We start from the raw sequence: 12,489 nt of genomic DNA on the forward strand, positions 1-12,489 counted from the left end.
ACTCTATAGCTGCTGCTGTATAGCATGCTGGCTCTATAACTGCAGCTGTGTAGCATGCTGGCTCTATAGCTGCTGCTGTATAGCATGCTAGCTCTATAGCTGCTGCTGTGTAGCATACTGACTCTATAACTGCTGCTGTGTAGCATGCTGACTCTATAGCTGCTGCTGTGTAGCATGCTGACTCTATAACTGCTGCTGTGTAGCATACTGGCTCTATAACTGCTGCTGTGTAGCATGCTAGCTCTATAGCTGCTGCTGTGTAGCATACTGGCTCTATAACTGCTGCTGTGTAGCATGCTAGCTCTATAGCTGCTGCTGTATAGGCACTGAGCGGAGCGTAAACTCGGCAGAAAATAAACGCAACCAAGGGTTTTTCGCATGCAACTATAGCCGTTGGTGTGGTAATCCGTATATATAGCGCGACGATGTATCCAATTTTACGTTACATGCGCTGCGCAGATATATTCACGCGCTTTTATTCAAAATCTTCTCGATTTAACTTCGCTGAAATTAGGTTGCCTATTTGCGTGGACATGTTTCTAATATATCGTGGTGTGTATCTGCGACAGTGACAAGTGGTAGCAAGATTACAGCTGCAGCCTTTCTTCTGGCCATCGCGTCGTATATGTAGAGAATACTGCTGCTGATTTGTTTTGCTATATTATATATACAGTAATACGCTAATAATAAGAACACAATTTTAAAATTTATTAGGAATTTTCCAGGTAGTATACAGAATATATTTATAAGAATTATAGCGCAACTAGCTAATGTTCTTCCCCATTAGACTACAACTTCACTTGGTTCATGTGCGCAAAATAATGTAAAAAATTTCACCGAGTTAAAGAAATCGATATAGGCCTACTAAAAATTCGACTCGACAGTGTCCCGGGTAGTACAGTGAACAATAGCTGACCTGAGGCGAATCCCTGACGGAGGAAATCCTATAACGTACTCTAGCTGCGGTACAGGGGAGCATAGAACCGGCCGGCTGGTGTTAAAGGAATGGAAAATGGCAGGCCACCAATATTCAGCAGCGATTCGAAATATCGCGTGCGCCCATAGGGGGCGGGGTCGGCAGCGGAAAGGATGGTGTCTCTACGGGCCGGTACGAGAGCGACGCTATTAAAGACGACTGGGCTAATTCGTTGCATTCTTTCGAGTACTCCATTTCCGCTTCTTCTCGCGCTCAAGATTGGCTCAGACTCAAATGATGTCGTCGGTACAGTCCGCTCGTTGGCGTCAGATGCCATCCGCATAGCGGCATCTAACGCATTCCCAAAGCTGAAATTCTCAATTCCCACGTACGATGGCGCGAAGTTCGATATTCCGTATGCAGATGGGTCGAAGTTGGCGAAGTTGCGCACAAAATCGGCCTGCGTTTCCGGTGTGTATGAACTTCCGGTGTTGAATTGGCCCAGGGCGGGAAACCGTGATCCCCGCTCGGTTTGCTGGTAGTCGTCGGTGCGGTACGGGAACACAGAGAACTGTCGATTGCTGTTGGTAGTGCACTGCGCTTCGTTCGACAGAAATAGCACAATGGTTGCTATCAGGAATGGAATCTGCTGCCTAAAAACAAATGCACAGATGGTTCAATGCGAGAATGTCAATATTCACGAAATCTTGTAGAATCTACTATCAGTATGTTCAAGAGTTAGAAATATGTGTGGCGGATATAGAAACAGAATCATTATCATCATGTATTTCTGCTCCATTGCCACGCAGCACGGGCACACGTCCCGACAAGACTTAGGCTGAGTGATTGCGAGCTTTATTTCTCATCGACTGTCTTTTTCCCAAACTAACAATCCTACATGTCATGGTACTAACACGAGCAGTTTTCTTTTTCCTGCATCAACTTGATGGTGTAGCATTCTCCCGAGCTAAGTCTAACAATAGCATGCCTAGTAACTATATACCCGCGGATATTATAGTTGTCTAGAACTTGGTAACATTGTTGCTGCGAAACAGAAACCGTAACTGTTAATATGGGTATAGTGTTAGAAAACAGACACTACCCATTTCTGAGAACGGTCATTGTTAGAATTAAGAGATTCATTGTATTTGATATCTAATATAACCAACGAATATAGTTTTAATAACATTTCGTAGCGTGTCCCATTGCGACAAATTATACGTCTAATCAGAGTGTTTGGGAGAGCAATAATAAATTTAACTATTAATCATAATCAATGGTATAGAAACCACACGCTTCGGTCAAACATATTTTGGTTATATTCACACGAAAACTGTTATATAATTCGCATTCCCCTAGAACCGAACGACAAGAAACTGACTAACTAACTACGCAATTACACGAATAAAGAAATACTCCTAATAGCTATAATCATACATTTACACCGCAGCGTTTCGTAGCGTCTTACTAGCGTCTTACGTAGCGTCTTACAATAATTATACATCGCCTGCATGTTCGAAACTTACCGCCACGCATTCACACGAACCGAGATAAAACGCGGATGAAGTGAAATAGATTGGCGCCGTCTGCTGCGAGTAGAAAACTACATCGCCCAGGGGCCCGTTGTCAGAAACAAAATTAGTCTTAGCATTAGTCTTAACATTAACTTTTTCTTTTCGACCGTTGACAGAAACGCTGCGAAGTTACGAGAATGAAAAATCGTAGCAGATTTCCTCATAACAATACGAAACAAAGTGATGTCGACGGTCTAGGAGAAATTGTTAATGTTAAGACTATTGTTAAGACTAATTTTGTTTCTGACAACGGGCCCCAGGTTTCTATCGGCACCGACCGACAATTATTTAAGTCAGTGCACTGCGCGCCGCACCTCTCGTATGAGATATATCCACGACCTTCACACCGACATTACACCTACCCTCGCACGTAAGTCATGGCGACGTCGAAGCAATGTTCCGTTCTTTGTTTCGCACTATAGCAGTCACTTACTAACACTACACTGTTTAACCCAACACTGTTTAACACTACACTACACTGTTTAACCGCGCAGTAACAGCTCCTCTCTCAGCGCCGGATCACTTTGCTCTAGCACAAATTAGAGAAGACTTGCGTCTTTTTTTCGCCGCACCTGGGCAAAACCGGCTGTCTACGGTTCGGCTAGCTTTCCTTGGCCTAAAAATATCATGAGCGCCGTGATTGGTAGCGATTTGATTGCTACCATAAAGGGATAATTAAAGCGGGCCCCCTGTGGGCGTCCGGAGGCATTATAGGTCTCGCTCGTTGTCTCGTATGTGTCGTCTCTGACACCGGCCTCTGAAGCGCAAGCTGTGTGCACAGACACTTGGGTCGTTTTAATAATAAAATGGGAGTAAATAAAGAGAAATTATACTTCCAAAGTCCTGTCTATTTACTCTCTTTTGGCTATTATTTGTAATACTTTGGCGCGCGTGCGGCGAGACTGTATGTTGCAGAGGAGCATTTAAACGGAGTTTACGTGAAATTATTAGTCTATAGAGAATCCATAAAACATTAGGACTTTGATAGTAAATGTAATTTGTGATTATTTGCAATTATTTTATTCTTGAAACGACCCAAGTACCTGCGACTGTGAGGGTAATGTGGAGTGACGGCTCTGCTGCCGCCCGTGCATGCATCTAATTAACAACGATGCCGGATTTTCACATTAAGACTTATCGGGGGAGACAATGTAATTATCAATACAAAGGCAGCCTCACCTTTCCACGCTTGCCAACGTCGTAGTTAACACGCCAAAATATTATAACATATACGAGGCTAAACTGTAATTATCGCTGCAAACGACAAAGGGTATGGAAATACCGATAGCAAATGCTTCGGATATATCTGTGTTATCCCTGTACGATGCGTCCATAGATCCAATTGAAAGAATCCAAGAAAGAAAAACACAATATAGGAATGAAACCGTAAAGCGTTTTATGTCAATGTATTCATGCGCTACAGTCTGAAAGGACGAGGCTGCTGTGAAAAGCGAGCTTTAGAAATAAGATGTCGCGCCAAGCACGCAAACGCTCGCTTACTAATACGGTCGCTTAGTGAATACGTTCACTTTCCCGCCGAAGGGGTTGCTGGCCGGTGGATTCTCATCTTGCGCACGCGTGCACCACAGCGACCGAACGAATTATTCGGCTCTCTCGCTTCAATGAAGGATATTTCCTAGTGATGACAATCAAACCAAGGATTTTTTAGATCGCAATATTGTCACCTGGTTGTTACTGGCGTGGTTTTTCTCACCTGACGCGCTGTTACGCGAGCGGACACTCAATGTTAATCACTGTAGAGCTCTCCCTATCATGCATCCATTACGGCGCGACTGTGTAGACAACCTACATTTGCGGCCGGGTTACGAAATTTCACCTGCCGAAATTCAGTGGAAAATGGAGCAAAACTCTCGCAAAGACACCAAAACGACGCAGACGTTTGTTTAATCCATTCGCGATAACTTTAGTTTACTGCGGGCGGTGGACCACCAACTATTTTAAGGACATAATTATGTTCGATCACCCGCCTCTAGCCAGGAATGCGCGAGCACGGATCATTAGCACAGCGCATAGGGGAGAACAGCGGCGCAAGAATGCGCTAGTTCCTCACCGTACATAATATATCATTTTGCTGTAACTGTAAGAGCACTTTTTGTCTCCAGTCCCCCCGCATTCGATTACCTCTGAATCGTTACTGTTCTGTAGCCGCGCTGACGTGTATTTGTTGAATAATTAGCGAAGGTGAATTTCTATATGAGCTTAGCAATTGTGTGTCATAGTTCCGAAATAACAGCAACCGCCCCAAACGCGCTTCTAGACAAACACGCGCGCACTCACGCACACACTTACATACGCACGCAGGCACACACGCACACACATACGCACACACGCACACACGCATGCGTACACACGTCATGAAATACGCACTATACACAGCACGCATTACGCGGTGCGGGTACACATTTATGCTTGCATACTAGGAAGCCTCTTAGTCTAACAAACGATTAAAGGCAATATTTTTAGTAATCCTGCTTTCGCAAAATACTCTAGATCGCATCAAATGCTGACAGGCTTTGAATTCTCGTTAGCATTTTATTTGTCGCTAAATATTTCGCACGCCACTAATGGCGCTGTTCTGTATTCTGTAGTTTACTATTGACCGATGTATTTGTGCCGAGAATATTACAGAACTCATTCAACCCCCAGGCGCTTGCTATACGGTTTACAGTCGCAGCTCAACTGCGTTGACACATTGACAGATAGACGTCACAGAACTGTGGCTACCGTTAGACTGTGTGCATCGAAGTTGTCACGCTTACCAAACCTGGCAAGCCGACTATAGCATGACAACGATGAATACATGTCGATGATAGACTGGCGATTCTATTGCTGGCTAAATATATAGAACGCCAGCAACTATACTGAATAAGTCATGTAATGAGTAAATATTCTCTAAGAGATTTATTTTTTAGATGTTATGTACTCCTGGACGTATTATTGGAATTACTTGGGACACTTAGCTACTATCTAATCATCTGATCAAACACTGTGAATATTAGGGAGAAACCAGTAGATTTGCATTTACTCTGATCGGTACTAAGTCTCGCCTGCCTCGATCACTGTGGAGTGTTGATAAAACTTTATAGATGCGTGCGCATGTATATACAATTTGATCCCATCCCGCGATCAGCGCATATAAATAATGACGGAACGAAAGGGCGAAAGGAAGAAAATAAATTATAACTAATAAAAAAAATACATTTTATTTAAACAATGATATTACATTTTAGTATTCAATGTCTTCCTTCCGATTCTACCGGGGAGACAATTTTCTACTTCCTCGTATAATTTTCTTAGTTATGGTTTAGTATCTCTACCTAACTATCCTAATGTATTCATGCCATAGAACGTGTACTTTCAGCATTATAAGCGAATCGATTATACTTTGCATATTTCTGAACTGTATAGCTATTAAGAAGTTAATGCGCGAAGAAACGCTAACGAATATGAATGGGGTTTTAGTAGTTAAATCATGTAGACTGTTCCTTAGCTAAATAGAATTAGGAAAGTCGATAAACGTCCAAATTCATGACGTGTTCCAAGTCGACTGTATTACTAATTAGACGAAAGCCCTAGGGAGGGCCCAAAATGTGATTGGTTGGGTTCAGACGTCTTTTTGCCTCGCGGAAAAACAGCTGAAAGACTCTCCGTGTCAGACAAAATCAAGCTAAAATCAATATACGAATATAGAGTCGAAATTAGGTGTCTTTTGATGTTATATTACACGTTTTTAGTTAACGGGTTCATATAGTATTATGACAGTAATGAATGTTTATATAGCCTGGGAAACTTTTTTCCCTAAAATTCAACCCATCTCTCTCTCTCTCTCTCTCTCTCTCTCTCTCTCTCTCTCTCTCTCTCTGCATGTATGTATGTACCCTATTATCTAGTCCTGATATATATAGTATATATATACTATCAGTATATATATATTATATAGTGACATCAAGATAAATTCATGTTGATATTGGATTTGTTAGGAACGCTTGTGATGCGATTAAGGATTTCCAAGTATCGACCGGAACATGGTGACGCTTTGGTGCACAATATACGACGAGGTAAGCAGAGCTCAACACACCGCAAGACTAACTGGTGATACGCGCGATGAACAAGGCTAGAAAAAGAGAGCGCATGTTATAATCACTCACACTCATTACTAAAAATCTACACGCACAGCCGCGGCAGCCATCATGCCCTGCCAGCTTATCGAGTAAATAGGCACATGAGTGAATTTGCTACGTGTTTGATAATTTAATGTAACCCCGATTGGGCTTCGCGGCCACGGAGATGACTATTATACGTTACAATTGTAAGCTAAACGGGTCCGCACAGCACGTGCTTGGTGAGGACTTCATCAAACGTTCAACGGCCCTCGAGCTAGTCTATCAGTATGTAGATTGAAGTAACATGTTAGATTACGAGTGTAAACTATAGCATAAATGCGTACGCATGCTGCTTTAGTAATTATACTCAATATGCACACACAAACACCAACACACCACACACACACACATCACACACACACCACACACACACACACACACACGAAGCACCAGCACACCCACACACACAGACAGACACACACAGCACAACACACACACACACAACACAGACACACACAAACACACACACACACACACACAGCACACTTACACTTCCGAGTGTGGCTTCGCCGAAACCATCGAGCACACGTCATCCGCACGATATCATATATAATATATGATATATATACTATAATAATATATATATATATATATATTATATATATGAGTGTGCGTGGTGTGTTCGTGCGTGCATGAGGTACGTATTTACGGCGCGTGTTTAACCTGCAGGCGTGTGTGAGATTGATAATGATGTTGACTGCTGGCAGGAGTACACAACGCGTCATGCGGGCAATCTTACCTTTTATATAGGTCATTAATATGTATTACGCTGAAGCCCCACCCTGCATTTAACATATGCGGTTAACATAATATTACAATGTTTTGAAAATTGCCATTAATTCTGGAATCACGCGGCAAAATCTAAAGAGCACGTGTATATAGTTTAGGCAAATGGTCCGCCGTGACAGTGACTCCGCGTGACCGTTGGAGCATCTCCTTGCAGGCTGAGACAGAGGACATTCTCAAGCTTTGCTTCGAGCAGCGCGCATCACATATTCGACCCACGGCCGAGTGTACGCAACAGGGAAAGGCGAGAACAGAGAATGACTTGCGTTTTGCGTTAGCCAGTAAGATAATACTTCTAAGCCTTCCTACCTTTTAATACTAATAGCCAAGTTAAATCGTGTCATGCGCCATTGCTGACGCTTAGATTAATGTGTTATAGCGCATGCGCGAGCAGGAGGCGAGTTTTTCGACAATTTGCTATAAGCACACGATACCCGCGTCAACCAACGCGTGCATATTCAAGAATCAACACAGGCATCATATAGTTATAGTAGTTGTAGGCTCCTGCTCTCTCTCTCTCTCTCTCTTCTCTCTCTCTCTCTCTCTCTCTCTCTCTCTCTCTCTGCCCCCTCCCCCCCCCACACAGACCATCTCCGTCTCTACCTTACTATTCTTATCCCGGTCTCTCTCTCTCTCTCTCGCTCTCTATCTATCTATTTATCTATCTATCTATTTATCTATCTATCTTCCGATTGATCGATTGATCTATCTATCTATATGTCTATTTGTCTGTCTGTCTGTCTGTCCACCTCTCTCATTGTTATGTACAATCTTCACGCTATCCTTCTTGTCTGTATAGTCTCCAGTCTGTAGGCGATATAGCGAGGCTAAACGTGTAGGATAATCAATGTACATACAAAATTAAGGTACCACGAGACAGATATCAAGTTGCACCTTCGCAAACCCCCTCGTGCTTATTTGCCATTATTCCTCTCCTAATGATCCATTAAGCCATGATTGCTTGCGCCCGACGTGTGTATTGTATTAAAGCAGCACTCGAGGAAGCAGATCGTCGTCTCTCGTGCGCGTTACACGCTCTACGTCGCAGTGCTTGCCTATCTCTCTGTGTCGTCGTCTCCTATACACATTACTAAATCTGCTACATCGCGTACCGTCGCAGCCATGGCGGCCTTGCGGGGCTTGTAATCGATCCAAACGACGTCTGCGCTAGGACTGAACGAAAGGGAAATATACAAGCGCACGACGAGAAGCTAGGATGAGGCGTGTATCGAGACAATTCAGCTCTTCCTTTTCACATATGTGTCAATATATCATCGTATGTTGAAAAGAAAGCAATACGAAAGCGCCGATGATCGCGAAGGTATCGCAGTCACAGTGATATATATAGCGATGCGTATAGATCCAATGCAAAAACCGACCCCTGCCTTTAAAAGATCTGCATCTTGCACACGTCTGCATTTTATGATGGCAGAATCTTCGCGCGATGATGAGGTAGTGTAATAAATTGGAGTGATTACTTGAATATCTATCGTTACGTTACAGTGTGGTAACAAGCGCCGGTCTATGCTTGGCCGTACGGAGATCTCTTTTGCCTCACCAGCACGCGACGTCTTCGATTTAGCCCCTCCTCGGCGCAATCCTAACGATTTCATTACGGAATTAATCACCGGAATTACCCGCAGCAGCCTCACACTCCATCTACAAATGTTTACCCAGTAATCGACGGAACCTCGCAGATATGTATATGGGGACTCGGTAATCGATGCTCCGTTACCTAACGTTCCCATGATACAATCTGCTCGACAGGTGTGTTAGCAGAATGTGTGATGAAGAAGCACGATCGTTGCCATAGCTCAAAGCCCAGTTAGCAATATCAGACGCCCCTCGCGTATTACAGATAGCGCAGCGTGTCTGGTCCTTGATAGGACTCCCTAGGAAGTCCCGAAACCCAGTGTTCCTGGGTTCTCCTTGCACATACACTGTGTTGTGCCGTAGTAACAGGCAGCAGAAAGCGAGGGGTGCAATCGCGACAATCATCATGTCTACTTTAACAAGTGTATGCACACGTGTGGACGAGGTAATGATGCGGGCGACGATAGCGCGCCCGTCACTCGCCATGAGTGCAGCCATTGATCCTACGTTACCGCGCAAGTTACGTCCACTGATATAATATCTATCTATCTATCTATCTATCTATCTATCTATCTATCTATCTATCTATCTATCTATCTATCTATCTATCTATCTATCTATCTATCTAATATCTATCTATCTATCTATCTATCTATCTATCTATCTATCTATCTATCTATCTATCTATCTATCTATCTATCTATCTATCTGTCTATTTGTCTATCTGTCTATCTGTCTATCTATCTATCTATCTATCTATCTATTTATCTATCTATCTATCTATCTATCTATCTATCTATCTATCTCTCTCTCTCTATATATATATATTTATATATCAGTGGCTACGTCTCGCGCTCGCCTAGACAATCGGCAGCCCGGATCTCGCGCGAAGCGCGAAAAACGCCGCGTAGCGGCACACTAACACAACAACGCTGCACTCATTGAATAGCAATTTTAACAGGTTTACTATATAGCAAGTATGCGGGAAGTTGGCTGAGTTGAGCAGTTTTGGCGATTGCACGACGGGTTTGACTACCCACGTAGCTAAACATTTCCTAGAAATGTTCTTGGTTCGCTACTCGGCACGCTTGGTTTGCTGTAAAAAACGGAGTTGAATTTTTTTGTGCCAGCGACTAGTTCAGGCCCCCATATCAGTGTAGTACATATGGCGTGCGACAGATGGCGCAACGAGGCTATATGCATAGCGTTTCGCTAGGACTTTACCTGCAGACGGCTCGGCCGGCTATAACCTAGATTGCTCCCCGGTCGACAGTTCCACACGCTACACTTACTAACTTTAGTGTAGCGAAGGATACTTGCCGGAGTGAAGGTGGCGAACGGGTACCAGTCTAGCTATAACCCCGCAAACTCCATCCAGCGCCCGTTCGTACACTCTCGTAGTTTCTACGAGGTTAGTTTAGCTCTAGGGTACTAGTACTAGAGCTAATTAGTTTATCTAGTACTGCCCCGTGTCCGATCCCCCGCTGCCGCTGGAACATAGGTGTTTGTTTACGTTTGGTGTACATTGGTCGGCAATTGATGGCGTACCAACGCTGATCCAGGCATCCGTACTGTGATAATATGGGAAAATGTACGATTTTGAGCGATGTCGCAATAGCCGCAGTTAAAGCGCCGGGCCACTGGCGCGAACGTAGATGGTTCAATCCCCGGATTGGTAAAATATTTTCCCTCATTTATTTATCGCTGCCGGTTTTCATTATAACGTTTTTTCATTACACCTTCTACAATGTTCGTGCGTCTATCATGCCTCTATCGTCTATGCGTCTATCATGCGTCTATAATGTTCGTCTTTTCTAACTATGTCGAATTATGGGATACTAACTCTGAGTTACTCTGAGTCTTGCTCTGAGTTAACTCTGAGTTACTTAACTCAGGATTTAATCCATGTTTATAAAACCCAAATTTAACTCGGAGTTTACTAACTCAGAGTTAGTGAGTTTAACCACTCAGGGTCAGGGTTAAAGTTAATCCACGACTGTGGAACCGGGTCCAGGATACCACTGCCACAATCAAACTGCATGCAGTGCCCTTTCGCACACTCAAGATACCACTGCCACAATGCTAGCACTATTTTTAAAGTGGGCGGAGCTCGGGGGAAATCCAGCAAATGGAGATTCGTAAACAGCGTATGATTTGAAAGAGGTAAATTGGCGTACAATCCGCGTACTATTTCGTATCACTATTTTATCAAATTTTTCATGAAATAACGGTCGGATTTTTAATATCTTTTCAACTTTCATACACAACAGTTATACATTTTCCGGCGGTCATATATGCGCCGTTCAGCAATATAAGTCCAACTACGCGTGACAAATGTCATCCAAATCTATCATATTAAGGAAGTTGGCGATTGTGTGCACAACATCACGTTACATGAAGAACTTCAGGCAAAACAACGTCGCCGACATCTTCAACATGACGGCTGTCGACAGTTCCCTTCAACACGACGTAGGTACTGCTGTCATGACGTTCTGTAGCAGCACAGAGCAGAGCAATACGCAGAGGAATGAGTTCGATGTTACGAATAGCCACATAATGCGCATACTCTCTCGTACAACATCCTCAACCATTTCTTCATGCAATCATGGTGCGATCTCTCTGATGTTCACATATCAAGTGTTACATAGGACAGGCGTCATGGGGTGCTGTACAACTTATAGTGGAAACGCCTAAGACCACACGGAAATGAAACCACCGCGAAATCAAAAGCTTTGCTCTCGCCCCCCTCCATCTGTACGACCCCACATCTAAGTCGCGAGTTACTCCCACGTTCCAAATCTCTGCCCTCTGTGTCCCCCGCTAAGGTTCCGGACTGTTCGCTGGCAGCTATGGATCCGTGCGCCGACCTATGCATTCTGCGCACGGATCCATAGCTGCCAGCGCTGCATACTGTCGTAGGACGTTCTCGCGGTCGCGTGCGCCTTGCCGCGGAACTGCGCGCAAGATCCGTGCTCAACGGTTAGGATCAACACCTACTTTCGGCAACACTTCTTTGGTATCCCGTCTCATCTGGACGTGATGCGGCCATGATGCCGAGGCTCGCCGAGGATTGACACTTTGTGTCTTTCAATCACAGTCTATACCGCACCTCCTTATTATAACTTCTAGGTATAATACCAGTAGAGCATGGAATCGCCGATCTCAAGAACTAGGGCATTCTGCTAGGCTAGAATGGTTACCTACGATAGAGTTTGGCACAAATACGAAAATAACACGCTGTTTAGCGCACTGCGCTAGGTCTTTCTGTTGCATTTTCGCATCTCCGTAAACAGAATAAGCCCCGCCTTCTTCGTTGATGGACATAAATGGGGCGTGACCGACGTTACCGGTTCCTGTACCTACCGTTTTTCGCCGACCTATTTACTTTTCGTGAATAATGAAATGCCCGGCCGATGCATTTCTCACCGAAGAGGGA

At 44.0% G+C, this 12,489-nt stretch overlaps 1 protein-coding gene across 1 annotated transcript in view; it reads left to right on the top strand.

The window, feature by feature from the left end:
• LOC106806074 (voltage-gated potassium channel subunit beta-2-like) overlaps positions 1-12,489 on the top strand; it is a 34,191-nt gene that overhangs the window by 4,374 nt on the left and 17,328 nt on the right. The window lies entirely within an intron of this gene.

The sequence above is a fragment of the Priapulus caudatus genome, unplaced genomic scaffold, assembly GCF_000485595.1.
Source record: "Priapulus caudatus unplaced genomic scaffold, Priapulus_caudatus-5.0.1 Scaffold140, whole genome shotgun sequence".
Lineage (NCBI taxonomy): Eukaryota > Metazoa > Priapulida > Priapulimorpha > Priapulimorphida > Priapulidae > Priapulus > Priapulus caudatus.